Source organism: Amblyraja radiata, chromosome 11 (genome assembly GCF_010909765.2).
Source record: "Amblyraja radiata isolate CabotCenter1 chromosome 11, sAmbRad1.1.pri, whole genome shotgun sequence".
Taxonomy (NCBI): Eukaryota; Metazoa; Chordata; class Chondrichthyes; order Rajiformes; family Rajidae; genus Amblyraja; species Amblyraja radiata.
In genome coordinates, this window is record NC_045966.1 from 51,018,892 (window position 1) to 51,044,079 (window position 25,188).

The 25,188-nt window shown below is 44.5% G+C and overlaps 1 long non-coding RNA gene across 1 annotated transcript; it reads left to right on the forward strand.

The window, feature by feature from the left end:
• Positions 1-6,272: 6,272 nt before the first annotated feature.
• LOC116978802 lies at positions 6,273-24,783 on the forward strand. Its single transcript, XR_004413559.1, has 3 exons — positions 6,273-6,284; positions 7,342-7,347; positions 24,701-24,783. It is a non-coding gene; the product is annotated as an uncharacterized LOC116978802 (long non-coding RNA).
• The last annotated feature ends 405 nt before the right edge of the window (positions 24,784-25,188 follow it).

A 25,188-nucleotide genomic window follows, 5' to 3' on the forward strand; every position in this document is an offset into this window, starting at 1 on the left:
CCTCCCCCAGCTTAATCTATTGCATTTGGTACTCTCGATGAGGCCTCCTCTACATCAGTGAGACCAAGCAAGCATGTTGCTGAGCACCTATTCTCTGTCTACCATGACCACCAGGGGCTCCCATGTGTAAAACATTTTAATTCCCCTTCCCAGTCCCACACTGATCTGACTGCCCTTGGCCTCCATTACTACCAAGGTGAGACCAAATACAAACTGGAAGAACAACACCTCATGTTCCACCTGGATGGTCTACAGCCCAACAGCATGGATATTGAGTTATCCAGTTTCACGTAAACCACACACCCCTCTGTCAGTTTCCTTCCTCCAATCTCCCTTGTCCTTACTCCCACTCCATTCTTTGCACCTTCCAGCCCCATATAAATCTGCTTCTTCCTCCCACACACACACACACACACACACAAACACTCCATCCTCCTGAATTCTCTTCCTCCTGCTCTGATCACACCTTCCCTCCCTTGGTGGTTCCCACCTGCCACCACCTCTCACTCTCTTCCATTTGACATTTCCCTTTCCCACCAGAATCCAGAATCCGCAACATTTGTCCTCCACGTATCAGAGCACTTATCCCAGCCTTTGTCGTTACTCCACCCTACCCTCCCCCATCTAACTCTGATCCGTTAATCAACCCCTTCTCACCTGTATCTACCTAAGACTTGCCAGCTCTTGTCCACACTCTCCTTCCACTTCTTTATATTGGTTCATTCCCCTCTACGCTCTCAGACTAGATGGGCGGCCACGTTGGCGTTGCGGTAGAGTTGCTGCCTTACAGCGCTTGCAGCACCGGAGACCCTGGTGCGATCCCGACTACAAGTGCTGGCTGTTCGGAGTTTGTACATTCTCCCCGTGACTGCGTGACTCAGAGATCTTCGGTTTCCTCCCACACTCCAAAGACGTACAGGTATGTAGGTTAATTGGCTTGGTGTATGTGTAAATTGTCCCTAGTGTGTGTAGGATAGTTATAATGTGCGGGGATTGCTGGTCGGTGCGGACTCGGTGGGCCAAAGGGCCTGTTTCCATGCTGTACCTCTCAACTAAACTAATCTAAAAAGAGTCTTGACCAGAAATGTTGACTGTCCACTTTCCCCCATAGATGCTGCCTGACCTGCTGAGTCCGTCCATCTGTTCTCCTGCCTTCTCTTTTACCTTCCATTGTGATTTTGCTTCATGTAGAACTAGAACACCCATGAACTGCGCTTAGGAGCTGTAATGTAACACTCTGCATCAAACCGAAACAATCCAGGAGTGAGAGAGTTAAGATGTAAATCTGCTGGGCACACACATTGCAAGAAGAGTTATGGTCTCTCTTTTGTTGATGCCTGAAGTTATAAAAACTCCATTATTGTATGAATCGCCAAAAAACCCACAGGCAAGATCCTTCATCAAGCCTCGCAAACACCAGTGACCATAAGGCAATTTTAGAGATAAATACTGTAAGCCACTACATAATATATTTGTTGTATAACACAGTGGTGCAGTGGTAGAGTTGCTGCCTTACAATGCTTAAAGCGCTAGAGACCCGGGTTCGATCCCAACTACAGGTGCTGTCTGTACGGAGTTTGTACGTTCTCTCCGTGGGTTTTCTCTGAGATCTTCGGGTTCCTCCCACACGCCAAAGACGTACAGGTTTGTAGGTTAATTGGCTTGGTATAAATGTAAATTGTCCTCGGTGTGTGTAGGATAGTGTTAGTGTGCGAGGATCACTGGTCGGTGCAGACTCGGTGGGCCGAAGGGCCTGTTTTCGCGTTGTATCTCTAAATTAAACTAAAAACTCAATCCAAATAATTCCTTTATATCTGCACTTCCAACATCAAATTCTTTGGAATAGTTTTTTTTCTACTTGTACTCAGGATGACTCCTTGTTTTTGAGTAACATCGGCAAGTTTACATGTTAACGTGCAATGTATGGAGGTTTCTAGATGAAATTGTGTCAGAGTGCAGTAAAACGCAACAAAAGGTGAGTCTTTAACTTGAAGTCCAAACCTAAGAATGGAAGCAGACAATGGAATTCCAGGCCTCTGGGCAATAACGAGGGCTCATTGGGAATATTGTGATCAAAGATGTCAAAGGCACAGATCAGAAAAAAATAGGAGGTTATTCTGGTCATGGTCTGAAAGAATGTAACTGGCTTTGGTATTGTTTCAGTAGAATAGCAGGGCCATCGTATTGATTGGAGGGATTGAACATGGAATTGGGGGAAAGTTGGGCACCGAGTTGGAAGTGGAAGGTGATGCTACATTCAAGGACTCTGCAGAAGAAAGGGAAGTTGGCCGTGATGTATTAATTTACCAGGATGGTGAGGTTCAAGGGCAGGTTTTGTTTAAATTGATTGAAAGAAACAGGCCCTTCAGCCCATCTAAGACAGACACAAAATGCTGGAGTAACTCAGCAGGGCAGGCAGCATCTCTGGATAGACGGAATGGGTGACATTTTGGGTCGAGATTCTTCTTCAGACTGGTCAGTGGCACTTCGTGTGGTTGATCATTGGGATACATTGGTGGAGACATCCAATAATTAGGGAGTCTGTGGTAACAATACGTGTCACCAATTGTACCTTAGTCTCATCCTCAGAATTGGCTGAAGAGGTTATGAACTCCAAACCATGTTCATCCTGCCTTTCCCCGAAACCTTCTCCACCCTTACTAATCAAGAACCTATCAATCTCCGCTTTAAAAAACCCAATGATTTGGCCACCACAGCCGTCTATGGCAATGAATTCCACAGATTCACCACCCTCTGGCTATAGAAATTCTTCCTCATCTCCATTCTAAAGGTACATCCGTTTATTCCTTGGGACATAGGTCAAAGGGATTTGCAGAAGGACCAGTGGTGACAACAATTGTCTTTCCTGCACCCAGAGGGTGGAGTTCATTGATGGCTGGACAGGGTGGGGATGCAGGGCTAGGGATGGGGTGTTTCAGTTACAGCAAACCAATGTGAAAATAATCAAGATTAAATAACGTTGCCAAGGCCTGCAGTGAAAGAGTTAGAAGTGGGATCGGCTGTGGAAATGTAGCAGAGAGCCAGCATTGACTGAAAGAACTGAATGACCTCCTTCTGTCCAGTTACCACTCTATGATCAGCTAACCTTGGTGATCTTACACAGATCTTACACACCCTTGCCCAGAGTAGGAGAATCGAGAGCCAGAGGACATAGGTTTAAAATGAGGGGGGAAAAGATTTGATAGGAACCTGAGGGGTCGCTTTTTTCCGCAAAGGGTGGTGGATGTATGGAACGAGCTGCTGGAGGATGTAGTTGAGGAAGGGACTATCCCAACTTTTAAGAAATAGTTATACAGGTACTGGGGTAGGATAGGTTTGGAAGGATACGGGCCAAACGCAGGCAGGTGGGACCAGTGTAGATTGTACATGTTGGCCGGTGTAGGCAAGTTGGACCAAAGGGCCTGTTTCCACACTGTATGGATCTACGACTAACCAGGAACATCGCAGACAACAGAAATGAAAGACTGGAAAGAAGATCACTACTCTGTCAGTTACAGTCCCCACTTCTATGTAATATGTGTGTTTAATCGTGCAGTGCCTTCATGAAATATATACGTGACAAAACAGTTAATTGTGCAATAACTTCATGATATATGAACGCGTAAGAACTTTATAAAATATACTTTCTTAGGAATCCAATAAAAAACACATTAAAGAAAGGGAAAAAAAAGGGGGAAAAAGTTAGATTGACACTAGCTAGAAATTACGTATTTTTCAAACTAAGGAATATTTATAACTAACCTATTGATTAGTTATAAACGACAGGTGGGCTGGAAGCATAAATGGGGTGAGATCCCAGGTAATGGCCTGCAGCCAAGCGAAACAGATTGCCAGATTTGTTTGCTGTCGTTTGTTCATAAGGTTACAGGTAGGTAGCAAAATAAGGAGCGGGAGTAGTTGTTGGGGAATCGAGTTGCATTGGAGAGAAAATAAAGCTGGAGGGAGAGATGTGGGTGGAAGGGGATAGGGAGAAAGGGAAAGATGGCATTATAGGGAAATAAGTGACGAGAGGATGGGAGAGGAGCATGTGGGGTGGGTAAAGGAAAGAAGCAAATGGGACCATCTTAGATGGGGCATCAGGTTGAGCATGGAAAAGTTTTTCCTCCTGTGCTGTATGACTCTATGATTCTATTCTACGGTAGTTTTTAGAGCTAACAACTGCCGCCAATAGAGGAGAACATCGCCACAAACCACCTTCAGCGACTGCATGTGAAAGTGATGGATTGGGGTTATTTGCGTGAAGAGCCAAGGTCCTAAACTCAAGATACTTCCTGCCTTGATTCACCACCCTGGCCATCCATACTGCTCACTTGATCACTCCACTCACCTCACATAGCTCCAGTGATACGGATTCGATCCTGACCTCCAGTACTGTCAATGTGGAGTTTTCACGTTCTCCAACAACTGGGGAGCAGTCCTGATCTACCTGATCTGCTCCTACCATCTACCTCATTGGAGACCATTGGACTACTTTGACTGGACTTTACCTTGCACTAAATGTTATTCACATTTTTTCCCTTTGACCATGAATCTGTACACCCTGGATGGCCTGATTGTAATCATGTATTGTCTTTCGCTGACTGTTCAACATGCAACAAAAAGCTTTTCACAGAACCTCGGTACACGTGACAATAAACTAAACTCAAACCCTGTGACCATGCGAGTATATTCCAAATAGTCCAGTTTCCAAAGGTGTGCGGGTTAGTAGGATAATTTGCTTTTGTAGGTGAGGGGTTGAATCGGTGAGGGAGAGTTGATGGGAATAAGGGGAGAATAAAATTGGATTAATGCGAGATTATCGTATGTGGGTGCTTGAGAATAAACTTGGATTTGGTCGAATCAAAGGCCACACTGGGAGGCAAGAGGATTTGAAATCCAACCAGCCACAAATTAGCAAAATGTTCCCATGAAGTTAATACTTAATTCTTAATTTCCCTCTGGATCATAACGTCTGTGGCTTGAGTTATTGGTGAAGGATAGAGAATGTTGCTCAATCACTAGCGAGGGAAGGAAATGTAACAGCTTGCTGATATTTACTCAGTGACGATGGGTCTCTGAATTATTGACTGCTCCCAGTCCATCAGCAATTATTAACTGAAAAACTCCACAAGGAGCAGAAGGTGCCAAATGTTCCCAAGTTAAAAAACAATATTTGTCTTTGGACGGCACGTTGGCGCAGCGGAAGAGTTGCTGCCTTACAACGCTTGCAGCGCCAGAGTCCCGGGTTCGATCCCGACTACGGGTGCTGTACGAATGTAGTTCGTACGTTCTCCCCGTGACCGCATGGGTTTTCTCCAAGATTTTTGGTTTCCTCCCACACTCCAAAGACATACAGGATCGTTGGTTAATTGGCTTGGGTTTGTATACTAGGTATAAGTGTAAATAAATTGTCCCTAGTGTGTGTGTAGGCTTGTGTTAATGTGCGGGGATCGCTGGTCAGTGCGGACTCAGTGGGCCGAAGGGCCTGTTTCCGCGCTGTATCTCTAAACTAAACTAATATTTGTATTTATATCTGGCAACTGTGATCCTAATACTCAGAGAATCAGGTCGCATCTGTGAACAGTGCAACTGATTTAACATTTCATGTCTGTGAGAACTTGCCTGAACTGGAGAATGCTACACTGCATCATGTGTTGAGTAGTGACAGAGGCAGGGAAAGATGGGGCATGGTGTGTCTGTAATAGTGATCAGCGTGGAGGAAAATATCTGGTACTTCTCACAAGTAGACAATATACAATAAGTGCAGGAGTAGGCCATTCGGCCCTTCGAGCCAGCACCGCCATTCAATGTGATCATGGCTGATCATCCCCAATCAGTTCCTGCCTTCTCCCCATATCCCTTGACACCACTATCTTTAAGAGCTGTCTAGCTCTCTCTTGAAAGCATCCAGAGAACCAGCCTCCACCGCCCTCTGAGGCGGAAAATTCCACAACTCTCTGTGTGAAAAAGTTTTTCTTCATCTCCGATCTAAATGGCTTAGAGAGGGGAAAGGTGACAAAATGGCTAAGAGAGGGGAAAGGTGACAAAATGGCTAAGAGAGGGGAAAGATGATGAAATGGCTTAGAGAGGGGAAAGGTGAAGGGATAAGCTAGGGACAAAAATCACAAGCAAGACAAAAGTCAACCTTTCAAGCAGAGATGCTTCATCAGATCCATGTAGTCTGACGAAAGGTCCCAACCCAAAAGGTCACAGACCAATATTCTTCAGAGATGCTGCTTGCCCCGCTGAGTTACTCCAGCACTTTATGTCTTTTTTTGGGTAGAGTCATAGCATTATACAGAACGGAAACAGGCCATTCGGTCCAACTCAGCCATACGGACAAAGAAGCCACATCTGAGTTGGTCCCATTTGCCTGCTTTTGGCCCACCTCAAGTACCTGTTCAAGTTTCCCTCGATGGGGTTATAGTACCTGCCTCAACTACCTCCTCTGGTAGCTTTTTCTATGCATCCACACACCTGAGTGAAAAAAAAATACCCCTCAGGTTCCTATTAAATCTTTCCCCACTTACCTTACAACCCATGTCCTGTGCTTCTGGATTCCCCTACTCTGGGTAAAAGACTGTGCATTCACCTTATCTATTCCCCATCATGATTTTATGTCTCTTCCGAAAAAACTCTACCGCTGATTGATACAAATACATCGATAGATGCTCCTGAACACATCATCAGTGATGTAACCTGGGGTCATTGGGTGTTTCGGGTCTTTCAACATCAGACACCCTCACCCAGGCGACCCAGCCGTGGTTGATCAGACCACGACTTGTGTTCCGGTGGCATTCGCTCCTCCCCATGGACCTCCTCTACTGATCCAGAGCCATCTCGAGGCCTTCTCCGCTGCCTCTGTGGTGTTCTTGATGGCCTTTCTCCTCGCCACTCCGCTTATGCCCAGTGCACTCAAGGCTTTGTAGAGTGATTGCCCTGCAAAACCTCTGCAGCCAACCTCGATGGGCATACACCTTGCCTTCCAGCCCTGCTTACGGCAATCTATGACCAGCTCTTCATACTTGGTCATCTTCCTCTCGTGGGCCTCCTCCAGACGGTCCTCCGACGGCACTGTCAGTTCCAACAAGACGATGTTTTTGGTCGCCTCTGAGACCAGGAGGATATCTGGCCTCAGGGTGGTCGTGGCAATGTGCCGTGGGAACTTCAGCTGTTTCACCAGGTCTACGGAAAGCTGCCAGTCCTGCGCAGTTGCCAGGATTCCTGACTGATTCCTGGCTGCTGTGGTTCTTGGCAGCTGCACTCCGGCCTTCACGAAGGTGATCATCTGGGTGGTGGGGCGTTGATTCCCATGCTGATGGCTTCTGCAATGGGTTTGAGAACCTGGTCGTGACGCCATGTGTACCGGCCCTGCCCAAGAGCCTTTGGGCAGCAGCTCAGGATGTGCTCCAACGTCCCCTTGCCTGAGCATTGCGGGCAATCTGGAGATTCCGCTTTGCCCCAGATGAAGAGGTTCGATGGGCTGGGCAGGACATCATACACTGCCTGGACCAGGAACTTGATGCGCTGTGGTTCAACCTGCCAGAGCTCAGTCCATGTGACTTTTCGGTCCATGGCCTACTCCCACCTTGTCCAGGCTCCCTGCTGCCTCAATCCAACTGCTCTGGTAGACCTCTCCTCCTCCACCACTGCCCTCACTTCCTCCTGGACCAGCCTGCGCCTCTCCTTCCCCTTGCCCTTGTCAAACTGGGGAGTTGGGAAGATTCCCAGGCTAGCTCTTCCCCGAGTCACTGCTCCCACCAGGACTCTGTGGCGTATCCGAGACTCTGCTTGCAGCACGGCTTCGCCGGCTCTCCACTTCCTCCCAGTTTTCACCTCCACCCCTGCTTGAGCCACCTTGGGGTCGCTGGAGTCCCTGTACATCATCACCTCTCTGGCCCGAGTCACTTTACCTCCTCCTCCAGGGACTTCAGGGGCAGCTGGAGCTTGGTGTTATTTCCGTAAAGGGCGATGCTGCTAAGGCTCCTGGGCAGTCCCAGCCACCTCCTGAGAAAGCTGCTGACTTTCCTCTCCAATCTCTCTACGATGGATATTGGGACTTCGTAGACAAGCAGTGGCCAGAGTATCCTTGGCAGGATACCATGCTGGTAAATCCATGCCTTGAACTTGCCGGGAAGCCCCGACCGGTCCACTGCTCTCAACCAACTCTCCAGCTCCTGACAGGTTGCCTGGACAGATGCTGTATCCTTCAGGCTGCTGTTAAACACCTTGCCAAGACTCTTCACTGGCCTTTCGGAGACAGTTGGGATTGGTGTACCTTCGATGTCGAAGCGGAACATGTCCGTGACTTTGCCCTCTTCCGAAAAAACTCTACCCACGGCTAGTTTGAAGAAGATTCCCTGACCCGAAACACCATGTGCTCCAGAGATGCTGCCTGACCCCCTGAGTTACTCCAACACTTTGTGCCTCATTTTCTGCTGCATGTTTTCAATTACACTTCTTATTTCAACAGATTCAATAATGTCAACTTTGACTTTTACAGAAATAGGAAAACAATTGTATTTACACACGTACTGTAAGTGTGTATGTCAGCCTATCAGTGATAGTCTAGTGAGGGTGAAATGCTTAATTCCTCAAACTATATTTCAGGGTCTTTTGGACGGCAAGCTATTTATTTAGCCCATTATTTTATGCTCTACATGTACAATTCAATGACACTTGTGTTCAGTTCCCTGGCTGACATTTGCTCCTAACTTTCCCCTTACCTTTTTAATAACAATTTTGCCCATGAGTTGTAAATCTTCTCTTTTCACGTGGGCAGTCAATCTATTAGCTTCACTGTACAGAGAAGATGTCAAAGGCTATCTGAAGGTGATTACTTGTAAAGGGCAAGATATGAAGCGTGACTATATAAATAGGGGTATGCTGCTGCTGCTGCTACATTTGCTGTCAATATTTACCCATACACTCCTCAAAGTTTCACAAGCACCACTGATACAGTGGGACAAAATAACCTTTGTATTAAACAACCTTTGTATTAAACAACCTTTGTATTAAACAACCTCAAGCAAGGTCCACACAGATAAAAACAGACACAGAGCTACTCTTTGTTCTCAACTCAGTTACATTTTGTTTGAAACTAATTGAGTTAGAAACGGAAAGAATGCCATTCAAGTATATCAGAAAGAGATAGAGGGTTAACCTGGTCCTTCGGCCCATCGAGTCCGTGCTGGGAGGAAACCGGGGCACCTGGGGGAAACCCACCTGGTCACAGGGAGAACGTGCTAACTCCAGGCACAGGCGGAACCCGAAACTAGGATCGAATCCGAGCCTCAGCAGCTCCACCCGCTGCACCACTGAGCCGCCACAGATTGGTGTGTTCCATTTGCCGAAAACGGAATTCCTTTGGAAGGACAGAGCCTCCGTGGGGACCTTAGTTGAGGGGTTATGTACAGGAAGTGAGATCGCAACCTCCACATATCTTTGTGCAGCTGGTTTGGGGAATTCTTACGGATTGAGAACAGACACAAGAAGGTGTACACGTTCTCCCGGTCATTCAACCTTCCCGTTTCGCCCACGGATTCAAGATTCCACACAGAGCAAGTGGTCAAAAGCACATGGCTCCCCTGCAGTGCGGCACGGTGGCGCAGTGGGTAGAGCCAGAGCCCCAGGCTCGATCTCCACCTCTGGCGCTGTCCGTATGGAGTTTGCACGTTCTCCCTTTGTCAGGTCAAGTTAAGTTCTGGATCCAGGGTGTAGGAGAGGCTCCTGTTTCTCAATAATAATAATAATAATAATAATAATAGTAATAATAATAATAATAATAATAATAATAATAATAATATCTTTTATTGTCATTGCACATAAGTGCAACGAGATTTGGTATGCAGCTTCCATCCGATGTCATAACATAAATCTTATCTTATCTTATCTTACTAAAAGTCTGTTCTTGACCGGTTTTGGTCATCTGTGCTGCGATTTCCGAGAGAACGCCGCCACCTACGGCCGTCATTTTTGGCCACCTTGCTCAGAGCCCCCCTCCGCCGCATGTGTGCCGAGGATTTTTCCCGTCGATTAAACATGACAGAGATATTAATGCTTTTACAAAATTCCCCATTCTTTCTGCTGCCCCCGCTGGCGGCAGGGGGGAGGGACTATAAAACCAGGAAGTGGTGTGCCACACAGTCTCTTCAAGATGGAGGAAGGCAGAGGGTCACGGTTCTCTGAGCTGTGAATAACACTGAACACATGTCTACTCAAATGTAAGTGCCCTTAGTGGTTCTAAAATGTTTGCAGAATGTGTTTATTGGTTCTAAAGCTTTCAAAAAATGTCTATTGGTTCTAAAGCTTGCAAAAAGTGTCTCTATTGGTTCTAAAGCTTGCAAAAAATGTCTATTGCTTCTAAAGCTTGCAAACAAACGTGTCTATTGGTTCTAAAGCATGCAAAAAATGTCTATTGGTTCTAAAGCTTGCAAAAAAAGTCTATTGGTTCTAAAGCTTGCAAAAAGTGTCTATTGGTTCTAAAGCTTGCAAAAAGTGTCTCTATTGGTTCTAAAGCTTGCAAAAAAGTGTCTCTATTGGTTCTAAAGCTTGCAAAAAAGTGTCTATTGGTTCTAAAGCTTGCAAAAAAAAGTGTCTATTGGTTCTAAAGCTTGCAAAAAAGTGTCTATTGGTTCTAAAGCTTGCAAAAAGTGTCTCTGTTGGTTCTAAAGCTTGCAAAAAAAGTGTCTATTGGTTCTAAAGCTTGCAAAAAAAGTCTATTGGTTCTAAAGCTTGCAAAAAAATGTCTATTGGTTCTAAAGCTAGCAAAAAGTGTCTCTATTGGTTCTAAAGCTTGCAAAAAATGCCTATTGGTTCTAAAGCTTGCAAAAAAAAGTGTCTATTGGTTCTAAAGCTTGCAAAGAAAGTGTCTATTGGTTCTAAAGCCTGCAAAAAATGTGTCTATTGGTTCTAAAGCCTGCAAAAAATGTCTATTGGTTCTAAAGCTTGCAAAAAAATGTCTATTGGTTCTAAAGCTTGCAAAACAATGTCTATTGGTTCTAATGCTTGCAAAAAAATGTCTATTGGTTCTAAAGCTTGCAAAAAAGTGTCTATTGGTTCTAAAGCTTTCAAAAAATGTCCATTGGTTCTAAAGCTTGCAAAAAGTGTCTGTTGGTTCTAAAGCTTGCAAAAAAAGTGTCTATTGGTTCTAAAGCTTGCAAAAAAAGTCTATTGGTTCTAAAGCTTGCAAAAAAATGTCTATTGGTTCTAAAGCTTTCAAAAAATGTCTATTGGTTCTAAAGCTTGCAAAAAGTGTCTCTGTTGGTTCTAAAGCTTGCAAAAAATGCCTATTGGTTCTAAAGCTTGCAAAAAAAGTGTCTATTGGTTCTAAAGCTTGCAAAGAAAGTGTCTATTGGTTCTAAAGCCTGCAAAAAATGTGTCTATTGGTTCTAAAGCCTGCAAAAAATGTCTATTGGTTCTAAAGCTTGCAAAAAAATGTCTATTGGTTCTAAAGCTTGCAAAACAATGTCTATTGGTTCTAATGCTTGCAAAAAAATGTCTATTGGTTCTAAAGCTTGCAAAAAAAATGTCTATTGGTTCTAAAGCTTGCAAAAAATGTCTATTGGTTCTAAAACTTGCAAAAAAATGTCAATTGGTTCTAACGCTTGCAAAAAAATGTCTATTGGTTCTAAAGCTTGCAAAAAAAGTGTCTATTGGTTCTAAAGCTTGCAAAAAAAGTCTATTGGTTCTAAAGCTTGCAAAAAAATGTCTATTGGTTCTAAAGCTAGCAAAAAGTGTCTCTATTGGTTCTAAAGCTTGCAAAAAATGCCTATTGGTTCTAAAGCTTGCAAAAAAAGTGTCTATTGGTTCTAAAGCTTGCAAAGAAAGTGTCTATTGGTTCTAAAGCCTGCAAAAAATGTGTCTATTGGTTCTAAAGCCTGCAAAAAATGTCTATTGGTTCTAAAGCTTGCAAAAAAATGTCTATTGGTTCTAAAGCTTGCAAAAAAGTGTCTATTGGTTCTAAAGCTTTCAAAAAATGTCTATTGGTTCTAAAGCTTGCAAAAAGTGTCTCTGTTGGTTCTAAAGCTTGCAAAAAAAAGTGTCTATTGGTTCTAAAGCTTGCAAAAAAAGTCTATTGGTTCTAAAGCTTGCAAAAAAATGTCTATTGGTTCTAAAGCTAGCAAAAAGTGTCTCTATTGGTTCTAAAGCTTGCAAAAAATGCCTATTGGTTCTAAAGCTTGCAAAAAAAAGTGTCTATTGGTTCTAAAGCTTGCAAAGAAAGTGTCTATTGGTTCTAAAGCCTGCAAAAAATGTGTCTATTGGTTCTAAAGCCTGCAAAAAATGTCTATTGGTTCTAAAGCTTGCAAAAAAATGTCTATTGGTTCTAAAGCTTGCAAAACAATGTCTATTGGTTCTAATGCTTGCAAAAAAATGTCTATTGGTTCTAAAGCTTGCAAAAAAGTGTCTATTGGTTCTAAAGCTTTCAAAAAATGTCTATTGGTTCTAAAGCTTGCAAAAAGTGTCTGTTGGTTCTAAAGCTTGCAAAAAAAAGTGTCTATTGGTTCTAAAACTTGCAAAAAAAGTCTATTGGTTCTAAAGCTTGCAAAAAAATGTCTATTGGTTCTAAAGCTAGCAAAAAGTGTCTCTATTGGTTCTAAAGCTTGCAAAAAATGCCTATTGGTTCTAAAGCTTGCAAAAAAGGTGTCTGTTGGTTCTAAAGCTTGCAAAGAAAGTGTCTATTGGTTCTAAAGCCTGCAAAAAATGTGTCTATTGGTTCTAAAGCCTGCAAAAAATGTCTATTGGTTCTAAAGCTTGCAAAAAAATGTCTATTGGTTCTAAAGCTTGCAAAACAATGTCTATTGGTTCTAATGCTTGCAAAAAAATGTCTATTGGTTCTAAAGCTTGCAAAAAAAATGTCTATTGGTTCTAAAGCTTGCAAAAAATGTCTATTGGTTCTAAAACTTGCAAAAAAATGTCCATTGGTTCTAACGCTTGCAAAAAAATGTCTATTGGTTCTAAAGCTTGCAAAAAGTGTCTCTATTGGTTCTAAAGCTTGCAAAAAAATGTCTCTATTGGTTCTAAGCTTGCAAAAATATGTCTATTGGTTCTAAAGCTTGCAAAAAAATGACTATTGGTTCTAAAGCTTGCAACAAAAAAAAAGACTATTGGTTCTAAAATGGTTCATACTAGCGCTCCAGAAAGGCACTATTACTGCAAATGGTGGCTTGGTTGCTTTGGCTTGAAGTTGAAAGGCACTACTTACTGCAAATGGTGGCTTGGTTGCTTTGGCTTGAAGTTGAAAGGCACTACTTACTGCAAATGGTGGCTTGGGTGTGGCTTGAAGTTGAAATACACCACTTACTGCAAATGGTGGCATGAAGTTGAAAGGCACTACTTACTGCAAATGGTGGCTTGGGAGCTTTGGCTTGAAGTTAAAAGGCACTATTACTGCAAATGGTGGCTTGGTTGCTTTGGCTTGAAGTTGAAAGGCACTACTTACTGCAAATGGTGGCTTAGTTGCTTTGGCTTGAAGTTGAAAGGCACTACTTACTGCAAATGGTGGCTTGGGTGTGGCTTGAAGTTGAAAGACACCACTTACTGCAAATGATGGATTGGGTGAGGCTTGGGTGTGGCTTGAAGTTGAAATGCACTACTTACTGCAGATGGTAGCTTGGGTGCAATAGCTTGAAGTCAAAATGCATTACTTACTGCAAATGGGGACGTGGGTGCATTGGCTTGAAGTTGAAAGGCACTGCAAATGGTGGCATGAAGTTGAAAGGCACTACTTACTGCAAGTGGTGGCTTGGGAGCTTTGGTTTGAAGTTGAAAGGCACTACTTACTGCAAATGGTGGCTTGGGAGCATTGGCTTGAAGTTGAAAGGCACTACTTACTGCAAATGGTGGCTTGGGAGCTTTGGCTTGAAGTTGAAAGGCACCATTACTGCAAATGGTGGCTTGGTTGCTTTGGCTTGAAGTTGAAAGGCACTACTTACTGGAAATGGTGGCTTGGTTGCTTTGGCTTGAAGTTGAAAGGCACTACTTACTGCAGATGGTGGCTTGGGTGCAATGGCTTGAAGTTAAAATGCATTACTTACTGCAAATTAGATTAGATTAGATAGATTAGATATAATTTATTGCCACACAGCCAGGCTGGTGGAAATTTGGGTTGTCTGCAGCGATACAATAATAAAGAACACACAACCACAATAAAACTGTAACACAAACATCCACCACAGCATTCATCACTGTGGTGGAAGGCAGAAAATTTGGCCAGTCCTCCTCCATTTCCCCCCCGTGGTCAGGACCAGAGTCCAGAGTCAGTCCAGGATCGGGTCTTCCTGGTGGCTTGGGTGCATTAGCTTGAAGTTGAAAGGCACTACTTACTGCTAATGGTAGCATGAAGTTGAAAGGCACTATTACTGCAAATGGTGGCGGTTGCTTTGGCTTGAAGTTAAAAGGCACTACTGTAAATGCACTTACTTCCTGTTTGCACTGTATATTGATTTTAGATAAAACGCTACCACTTACGGCTGTGATTTTTGGCCATCTTACTCAGTCCCCCTCCGCTGAGCAGGTGCAGAGAATTCTTCCCATCAATGAAAAATAAAAGTGTTATTAGTTTTTTTTTTAAATGTTGAGAATATCTCCTGTCAATCACTCCATGAAAGCCACACCTTTTCCGGTGGGGGGGGGGGGGGGGAGGGGTTATAAAACCCGGAAATGTGGGTGTGGCTCAGTCTCTGCAAGATGGAGGAGGGAGAGGTCACGACTCGCTGTCTTTAGTGGCTTTGCACCCTACTTCAAATGGTATGAAACTGCACTTGAATTTGGTTGCCTTGCACCCTGCTAGAAGTGGTAAGAAACTGCACTTGAATTTGGTGGCCTTATACCCTGCTTGAAATAGAATTTCAAGGATTAGCCGTGAGTCAACTACCAGCCCACCAGCCGTGAGTGAGTGAGTTGCCAGCACAACAGGCTTGATTGACTGAGACGCCAGCCCAAGAATTCATTTGGCGCACAATTTGCATACTAGCCCTCTGGAAACCAGTCCCATCAGCCCACAACACCTATACTAGCGCTTCAGAAAGCCCCCCCCCCCCCCCCCCCCCCAACTGGCCACCAATATTAGAATTGGTGGAGAGGTGGAATATTGCGTTGGATGACCAGCCCTCCTCTGTGATGCTGGGACCCAACGGGTCCCACTTAGTCTAGTAACTAATAAAATTTAGATTTAGATACCCCGAGAGCATGGTTTGTAAAATAACAGTAAAATAGTCAAAACAGTTCAAACAGACTAAAGTGCTGATGTGTCTGTGCGACGTGACCATCCGAGAGAGACAGTCCAGGGGGGGTGGGGGGCACTCAGCAGGGCCGGTTCAGATCCTGTGTGAACCCAATGTGCGGTGGGAGCAAGTTACGTCAGAGTGGGTCAACTTACAACAAGATCTTCAGTGAGTTGCAGTTCTTGGCTGTGGATACAGGACTGGATCAGATCCCAAGGCAAGCAGGAACATGCAGCTTTAAGCAGATACCTCATAGAGTCACATTACATTCATGGACCTCAGAGACAGTTACATTACATGGACCTCATAGTCATAGTACATGCATCATAGAGTCATAGTTCATGTACCTCACTGAGTCAGAGTTACGTTGTTATATAAATCACTAACATACCTAGACCAGCAAGCAGATACAATATGAAACTTAGTGCTTGAACAAAAGTTGCGCAGAGGCAATTAAAGCTAGTTGTTTGACTTTCAACAGAAGCAGAAAATAAGGTGGCCATTTTGTTTAAACCTTTATGGAGCAGATTAGACTTACCCCGGCACCTGATAAACAGCTGCTCCTGCTAAACACAATTTACTTATTAAAAGCTCAGTGTATTTTAAACAGACCTGCAATGATTCCAGTTAACTAAGTAATAATATCGTTTAATTTTCATTATCTACAATTTACACTAGTTTCTGCACACAATAGAAACTATACATTTATTAACAACTCAGTCTCATCTATGACACAACGATGTACTGGTGAGGTGAGATTCACTGTGTATAACCATAGATTTATAGACATTGGAAATAGCAGCTTTTGAGTAATTTATATTTCAGAGACTAAAGATATATTTTCTGCCCTCCACATGCACAAGTTGTTTGAGAATCTATCCAAAGAGATTATTTCATGATCCTTATGCAATACGGCACTCTGCCTGATCAAGCTCACTGAACATGGGAGCACATTAGATAGGGTAGTCATATGGTAAGCTTGCCTTCATTGCCAGTGGCATTGAATAGACGCGTCAGTAAGTCATGATGCAGCTTTCTAGGATTGCGGCTAAGCTGCATTTGGAGTATTGCGTACAGTTCTGGTCGCCCCATTGTAGGAAATGTGTGGAGGCTTTAGGGAGGGTGCAGACAAGAATGCTGTCTGGATTAGTGGGTTTCAGTTATGGAGAGAGGTTGGAAAGACTTGGATTGTTTTCTCTGGAACGTCTCTGGAGGGAGGTCTTGATAGAAGTATATAAAATGATGAGAGGCATAGATAGGGTCCAAACCTTTTCCCAAGGTGAAAATACCCAACACTAGAGGACATAGCTACAAGATGGGAGGGGCAAGGTTTGATGGAGACATGCGGGGCAGGGTTTTTTTACACAGAGGGTGGTGGGAGGCTGGAACGCACTATCGGTAGTGGTGGTGGTGGTGGTGGTGGTGGAGGCAGATACGAAAGTGGTGTTTAAGAGGCTTTTGGACTGACACATGGAAGTGCAGGGAATAGGGGGATATGGATCATGTATAGGCAGATGAGATCAGTTTAACTTGCCTTTGTGTTTGGCACAAACACTGTCAGCCAAAGGTTTCTGTGCTGTACTGTTCTATGCTTCATGTCCTAACTCACTTTATCTTGCACTAAACATTATTCACACCAAAAGCTTTTCACTGTACCTCAGTACATGTAACAATAAATTAAACTCAGAGATGTTTGGTTTGAGAGCAGCTCTATCCAAGACCACCAGAAATTGCAGCGAATTGTGGACGCAGCCCAGACCATCACACAAACCAACCTCCCTTCCATTGACTCAATTTATACCTCACGCTGCCTCGGCATGGCCAGCAAGGATGAGTCGCACCCTGGTCACTCCCTCTTCTCCCACTCTCCCATCAGGCAAAAGGTATAGAATTGTGAAAACATACACCTCCATTTTTAGGTTCAGTTTCTTCACAGCTGTTATCAGGCAACTGAACCATCCTACTGCAACCAGAGGGCAGACCTGAACTACTACCTACCTCATTGGTGACCCTCGGACTATCTTTGATCATACTTTTCTGGCTTTATCTTACACTAAACATTACTCCCTTAACATGTATCGGTACACTGTGAATGGCTCAATTGTAATCATGTATTGTCTTTCTGCTGACTGGTTAGCACGCAACAAAAGCTTTTGACTGTACCTCGGCACACGTGACAATAACCTAAACTCATAGAGATGTTTATCTATGTACTAGAGAGGTGTGTACTACTGTGCAAATTCATAGTATGCATTGGAAATTACAGCTTTTAAGTAATTGACATTTCAGAGACCAAAGATATATATGTTTTACCCTCCACGTGCACAAGCTGTTTGAGACAATCTATCCAAAGAGATTATTTCATAATTCTTATCCAATACGGCACTCTGTATACAAACACATTGCCTGATCAAGCACAGCTATGGAAAAGCACTAAATCCTACACTGCCCCTTTGGCCGTCACCAGCAATGGCTAAGCATGGAATAAAACTCTGTCCACTTTGTACTTATAGACATTCAAAGTTGGAGCCAGAAGAAGCAGCGAAAGAATGGCGGTGCTTGGACATAAAAGTCCAAACCTAACACATCATAGGAAAACCAACCATGTAAAAATCCTGATATCAGTGCAGCACTGACATAACATCCATCCCCAAACCTTAATATCAGTTCAATAATGCTATTTCACAGCTTTCTCGCCATCTACTAAAATTAATCAAGTCCCTTCACGAAATGTCGCCTATCAATGTCCTCCACAGATGCCGCCTGACCCATTCAGTTATTCCAACATTTTGTGTTTTACTCAAGATTCCAGCATCTGAAGCACCTCAATATCAGTATTATGCCATAACACACGTATAAAGATCAATATTTCAGTACGGCTCTCAGACAACATTCATCTGAAACTCAGTCTTGCAATGTCTCAAAGTCCAGCTTGAAATCTGCATCTCAGAATGGTACTGGCATAACATGCGACTAAAAGTTGCACTCTTGGAGCGGCCCCTGGCCAACATCCAGCTAACAAATCTCAATCTTTGGGCATACCCTTCTCACAATTCCAGCCTCTGCACTGCACTCTGACAATGCGGTTCTCATTGTCCAACCCTGCAAGCTCATGGAGCTTTCCCTCACTTGTGCCATACATCCTCTGTGGGAGCTCCACTATTCAGCACTTTGTTTAAGGTCTGGGAGCGGCCCAGCAGTAACATGAAACACTTGATAAAGCTAAGCATTAATGAGTGATAGAAAATGGAGCTGGGAGCAGAATACCAATAAGACCTGTTGACTGACGTGTTTCCAGGGAGCTGCTCTCTCTGTTCCAAGTGATGACATCTCCTTCCTTTTCCATTTTCACGCCAGCTTCTGAAGTATTGCTTTGAAATTACGTACGTGCTCACTAGCTTGCCTGCCTGCACTCCAGGCAAGGGAGTGCCTTGATCTTTGTTATTTAGTTAGTGGACTGGCAGCTGCATGGTTAATGGTGCATACTCATTATTGCCTCCAGTGTTACATTGCTTCCACTCATTGCTTTGTGCACACACCTCCCACTGATAGCACATTCAGGTTGCGGGTTGTCAACTCGTGCAACTTGAAGGTTGGCAGGCACTGAGAGAAGTTCTTTGTGCTGCTGAATACATCGATAGTTGGTACAACACAGAACAATAAGATGCAAGCTACCCCATGACGTTTTACCTGCAGTTCCTTTCTCAAAGCTGATCATTGACAGGATGTGCCAAGCGTTTCCACCCGCCCCAGCCTTAAATAAACATGGAATGTTTAACCTTGAGAAGAAGCAGACCCTTCTTTCATCCTGACTCAATCAAGAATGCAGATTAAAGGGTCTGTCCCACAAGCATGCTACTGCATGCGGCAAGCGAGACCTAACGTGGTCGCTTGAGCCATGCGGCCTCGCGGGGCCAGTCCCACTTCGATCGCCGGAGCCGTATGGAGTTGTGCGGGGCTGGTCCCGACATCACGCGGGGCTTCGAAAAACTGACACTGTCCAAAGATTCCGCGCGGCAACGGCCTGCCGGCCCGCAGCCGCATTGAGGCCGTGCGCAGCGTCTTGACGCCGTACGCCTAGCATGAACTTCCCGCGGACTTCTTTCGAACTTCACGTCAACTCGTACGGGATCACTCGACCTCCGCGCGGCCCCCGCTTCCGGTTTGGTCGCGCTCGCCGCATGCAGTCGCATGCCGGTGGGACAGGCCCTGTACGGGGATCACTCGATCTCCGCGCGGCCCCCGCTTCCGGTTTGGTCGCGCTTGCCGCATGCAATCGCATGCTCGTGGGACAGGCCTATTCATTTTAGAACAGGCCGTTCAGCCCTCAATGTCATGCCGAACATGATGCCAAGTTAAACTGATCTCTCATCTGTCTGTGCATGATCCATATCCCTCTATTCCTTACACTTTCCATGAGCCTATCTAAAGGTCTCTGCAATGCCACTGTCATATCTGCCTCCACCACCCACCCCTGGCAGTGCTTTCCAGGCACCCACCCCAAACTTGCCCCGCACATCTCCATTAAACTTTCCACCTCTCACCTTATAGCTATGCCTTCACATGCTACACATTTCCACCCAGGACATAAGGTTCTGACTGTCTACCCTGCTCATAATTTTATATATTTCAATCAGGTCTCTCCTTGACCTCTGAGGTTCCAGAGATTTTGTTGAACCTTGAAAGATTTCTTGCTAAACTGTCTCTGATCACTTAGAACAGGTGTCAAGACCACTCTTGATGTAAGGTCCACCTTGATATTTTGGACCAACTAGCTCACATAATTCACACCCAAACAAAAGCTAGTTTGTACCTCCACTCACCCTGATAGTTGAGGAGGGGAGGGGGAGGGGAATGAGACGGGGGAAGGGGGAAGGGTATAATCCCATTCTCCAGGAACAGGATGTCTGGTTCATCTGAAGTGAGATGAAACACTTCCTTAGAAGGCTTAGGAAGTTCAGCATGTCCCATACATCTCTCATCAACTTCTACAGATGTGCCAAAGAAAGCATTTTATCAGGATGCATCACAGCTGGGTTTGGGAACAGCTCCCTCCAAGATCAACAGGAATTGCAGCGAATTGTGGACAAGGCCCAGACCATCACACAAACCAGCCTCCCTTCAATTGACTCAATTTACACCTCACGCTGCCTCGGCAAGGCCAGCAGCATGATCAAGGACAATCTCACCCTGGCCACTCCCTCGTCTCCCTTCTCCCATTGAGCTAAAGGTGAAAACACACACATCCAGAAAACACACACCTTCTCAGCTGTTACCAGGCAACTGAACCATCCTACCACAACTAGAGAGCAGTCCTGAACTACTACCTATCGCATTGGTGTGCCCCAGACTATCTTTGATCGGACTTTACTGGCTTTACCTTGCACTAAACATTGTTCCCTTATCATATGTGAATGGCTGGATTGTAATCATGTATTGTCTTTGTGCTGACTGGTTAACATGCAACAAAAGCTTTTCATGTACCTCGGCACACATGACAATAAACTAAACTAAAAACATATGATCTTGGCATGAACCAATAGCTCTGTACTAAGCAACAAGATAGAGACCTGAACATGACTCTCTAGTTTAAACCCACAAATAGCAAAAATAAACCGAGGTACCTTTGAATTAATCTGGGGAGTTACTCCAACACTTTGAGTTTTACTCAAGATTGCAGCATCTGCAGTCTCTTTTGTCCCAGTCCCTTCTCCCCTGCTCACACTTAACCTTTGGTGCCATCTGCTGGTTATAGTCTACAACTGCCCACACATAAGGAAATAATCTAATAGTCAGAGCTAAAAATAAAAGTGCTGGCCAACAGAATATGTGGAGGGAATGGACAGGCAGCATTTTGGTCAAGACCTTTGTTCAGACTGATGTAGGGTCCCGACCTGAAATGTCATCTGTCCATTCCCTCCATGGATGCTGCCTGACCCACTTAATTACTACAGCAAAGGTAGACACAAAATGCTGGAGAAACTCAGCGGGACAGGTAGCATCTCTGGAGAAATCTCTGGGTGACATTTCGGGTCGCGACCCTTTTTCAGACCAGTATGTTATTTGTTCAAGTTTCCAGCATCTGCAGTCTCTTGTGTTTAGATTGTATTCATGAATGGTGATTTGCCTGGTGAGGATATAAAACAACGTTCACTGTATCTTGCTGCAGGTGACAATAATAAACCAACAGCAATTCCAAGGAGAGAGATAGTTACTGTCCTGAGCTGAGACTAACTGCATACGGTTAAATTGTGATGAATTGCCATACTCTGCACTGTATATAAAATTATGCGACATAAATAGGGTATATGTTGGGAGACGTTTCTCCCATGGGTGAGGTGTGTATAATCAGAGGGCATTTAGGATAAAGGATAAGAGATTCAGAGGGAATTTTTTTTTCACCCTTAGGGTGATTGGAAGCTGGAACACACTGCCTAAGAGGGTGGTGGAGGCAATCGCACAACATTTAAGTATCTGAACAAGCACTTGATTCACCAAGGTACAGAAGGCAATAGACCTTCTGCTGTAAAATTGAATTAGTATTGATTGGTATTTGACGGTCAGCATAGGCATGTTGGGCCAGAGGGTCTGTTTTGGTGCTAAATGACTCTACAACAACTGATCATGCACTAGCCATTTTATTTCGGGCAAAAGGTCAGAAATAACTCCAAAATGCATGGGATCAACACATTGGCTTCAGAAGATATTTAAAATTTCATTGTAAATGCCAAATCACACAGGCCCAACCAAAAAAACGGATCTTTACTTCAGAATACATACTTGACTCAAATAAAACCCTTTGGCCATTCACCAGACTTCATTTATAAAGGCCACTATAAGTGAGACCCCTCTATGAGATGTGTAAGAAGGAACTGCAGATGCTGGTTTAAACTGAAGATAGACACAAAAAGCTGGAGTAACTCAGCAGGACAGGGAGCATCTCTGGTGAGAAGGAATGGGTGACGTTTCGTGGGAAGTCAGTTTGCATCTCCAAAGCAAATCTTGTGCAATTGGCTCAAAAGTGATTGAACGTAGAAAAAAACAGCACCTGAACAGGCCCTTCAGCCCACAATGCCTGTGCCGAACGTGATGCCAAGTCAAACTAATTTAATCTGCATGCACATGATCCACATCCCACCATTCTCTGCAGCCATAAAACTTTATTCATTTTGCCAATGGTTCAGTGAATTGGGTGCGTTACCTGCAATGGATAAAGAGGACAGTGAATGATATCATTATTGTTTTGTATTTGTTGGACATAAGAGGGGATGCATCATACTTGATAGTTTAAAAGAAAGTTATGGAATTGTACAAAGCTATTTGCAGTTTTAGCTTTGTAAGTGACGCATGCATAACTACTGTGAAGATAGCCCGCAGTGTACTTTAATAATGCCTTTCTCAATATGTGACCATTGTTTCGAGAAGTGGACTCGAGGGTGGGAGATGAAGGTACAGAGGAGGGGAAAGGAGTAGGGTTGTTAGTGTGGTCTGGCCTGATGGAAGAAATGTGTTCACCGAGGTGGAGGGGGGTGAGCAGTAAAGAGGATGGTGGGGGCATAAGAACATAATTCAATGATCATACTATAACCATATAACAATTACAGCACGGAAACAGACCATCTCGGCCCTTCCAGTCCGTGCCAAACACTTACTCTCACCTAGTCCCATCTACCTACACTCAGACCATAACCCTCCATTCCTGTCCCGTCCATATACCTATCTAATTTATTTTTAAATGATAAAATCGAACCTGCCTCCACCACTTCCACTGGAAGCTCATTCCACACAGCTACCACTCTCTGAGTAAAGAAGTTCCCCCTCATGTTACCCGGGGGGGGGGGATTAAAATGCAGGTGAGGTTTATATTCGTTGTGGAGAGGAATTTGCTCCACAGATCCTTGGATCATTGGAAGTACAGGACAAAGCAAAAGGTATGTCGTTTATTTAACCCTTCCCCCCCCCGCCGCTGCACCTGGGGGCCTATCCACCTCGCCGCCGCACCTGGCCGACCCACCTCGCACTGGGCCCACCCAACATTGCCGCCACACCAGGCCCATCCAACATCGCCGCTGGATCGGACCTACCGCACATCGCCGCCGGAACGGGGCTCTCCGAACATGGCCGCCGCACCGCGCCCTACTCACCTCGTCGCTTCACCGGGCTGGCCGAACCGTGCCGCCCCACTGACCATCCGCCCACCGGGACCTCCCACGCATCGCCCGCCGACAACGACTCTACTGCCCGCGGACTCGTACCATCGGGACACTACAGGGGACTTGGTGTCACATTTTTAAACTCCTTGGGAAAGACAAATGGAAACTGCTCTGGCTGGTGATGCTGCGAATGTCTTTAGACTTTAGAGCGCAGAAACTGCCCCTTCAGCACACAGAGTCCATGCCAATCAGCGGTCACCCCCATACACCAACACTATCCTACATTCTCTAGGGACAATTTTCCAAAGTCAATTATCCTACAAATCTATACATCTTTGGAATATAGGAAGAAACCAGAGCACCCAAAATAATCCCCCACAGGTAATGGATGCGAACATACAAACTCTGTATAGACAGCACCCCTAGCAGGATCAAACCCAGGTCTCTGGTGCTATCAGTATGAGCAAGAGGATACCTCATGGCAGAATGTGAGGAATCACTCTGGTGAAACTGTTTCCTTGGTTTCTAGGATCTTTGTAAACAAATTTAATATTTTGGTGCTCAGGTGGATGCTATTAGCAAAGTGATACAATACATCAAATAAATGTTGCTGATTATTTGAAAGCCAAATGCAGGATTCGATGTAGATGCCTGAAGAAAATCAAATTGACATTAATACAGTCATTATTCATTCCTGACAAGTTGCATGCTGCAGAATTGTTCATGGCTCTGAGTGCAGGATTCAATGTTCGACATGGATGAGATTTAGAATTCATAAATCTCAATCCTCAAGTACACCACAGCCATCAATCATGCACCAGACATCTCCCTCTGCCTTGGTGCAGAACAGAGGTGGTGGCATCAGTCACATGCCCATGGTAGAGTTTCAATCGATTGATTCATTCTCTTTGAGTATCTGCAAGGCAATAATGGCCAACGTGATTGATGAATCAACTGTTCTCCAATAGCAATAATGTTACTAGCCTGAATCTCTACACCCCGAGTAGATTGCAGGCCGACAGTATCCCCATCTGTATAGCCACATTGTTCAAATAATTCCCTCAAGTGGATAGGTTCCCTATGGAGCCAAAACCATAATAATCCACACACTGACAGAGGATGATCAGCCAACACAACGTTTGAGAGAGAATCAGTAATACTGGCCCAATGATGGCAGCTTCCCAATAGCATACAGGGGGCAAGGTCCAAACAAGTATTTACAAAGTCTTCATTGAGCCAACATTATCATAACAGTTTCTCTATTATTTTTTTCTATTAATGAATGAAAATATCTAAAGAATAAACCATCCGTGAATAAACCAGAGTACCCAGTGGAAACCCAGTGTCACATGGAAAACGTGCAAACTCCATACAGACAGTACCAAAGGTCAGGATAAAATCCAGGTGTCTGGTGCTGCGAGGCAGAAGCTCCACCAGATGCACTCCTGTGCTGCACTGACATTCCCACTTCCCACAATGGACACATTGTTGAGGTGTAGAAATGTGGAACAGCAGGTGCCGGTATACAAAATAAAAAGTGACAAAGTACTGGAGTAACTCAGCAGATCTGGCAGCACCCCTGGAGAACATGGATAGGTGACATTTCAGGTGAGGACACTTCTGACACTTTGTTGAGCTGAGTTTATTGTAACATCTCAGATGGCCTTGTAGAAGATTTGGGTGCTGGCTGAAACTGCAGACAAAAGAGACCAAGGATAGTGGCATCTTGAGCAAAAAAACAGCATCTTATGCCCCTGTCCCACTTAGGAAACCTGAACGGAAGCCTCTGGAGACATTGCGCCCCACCCAAG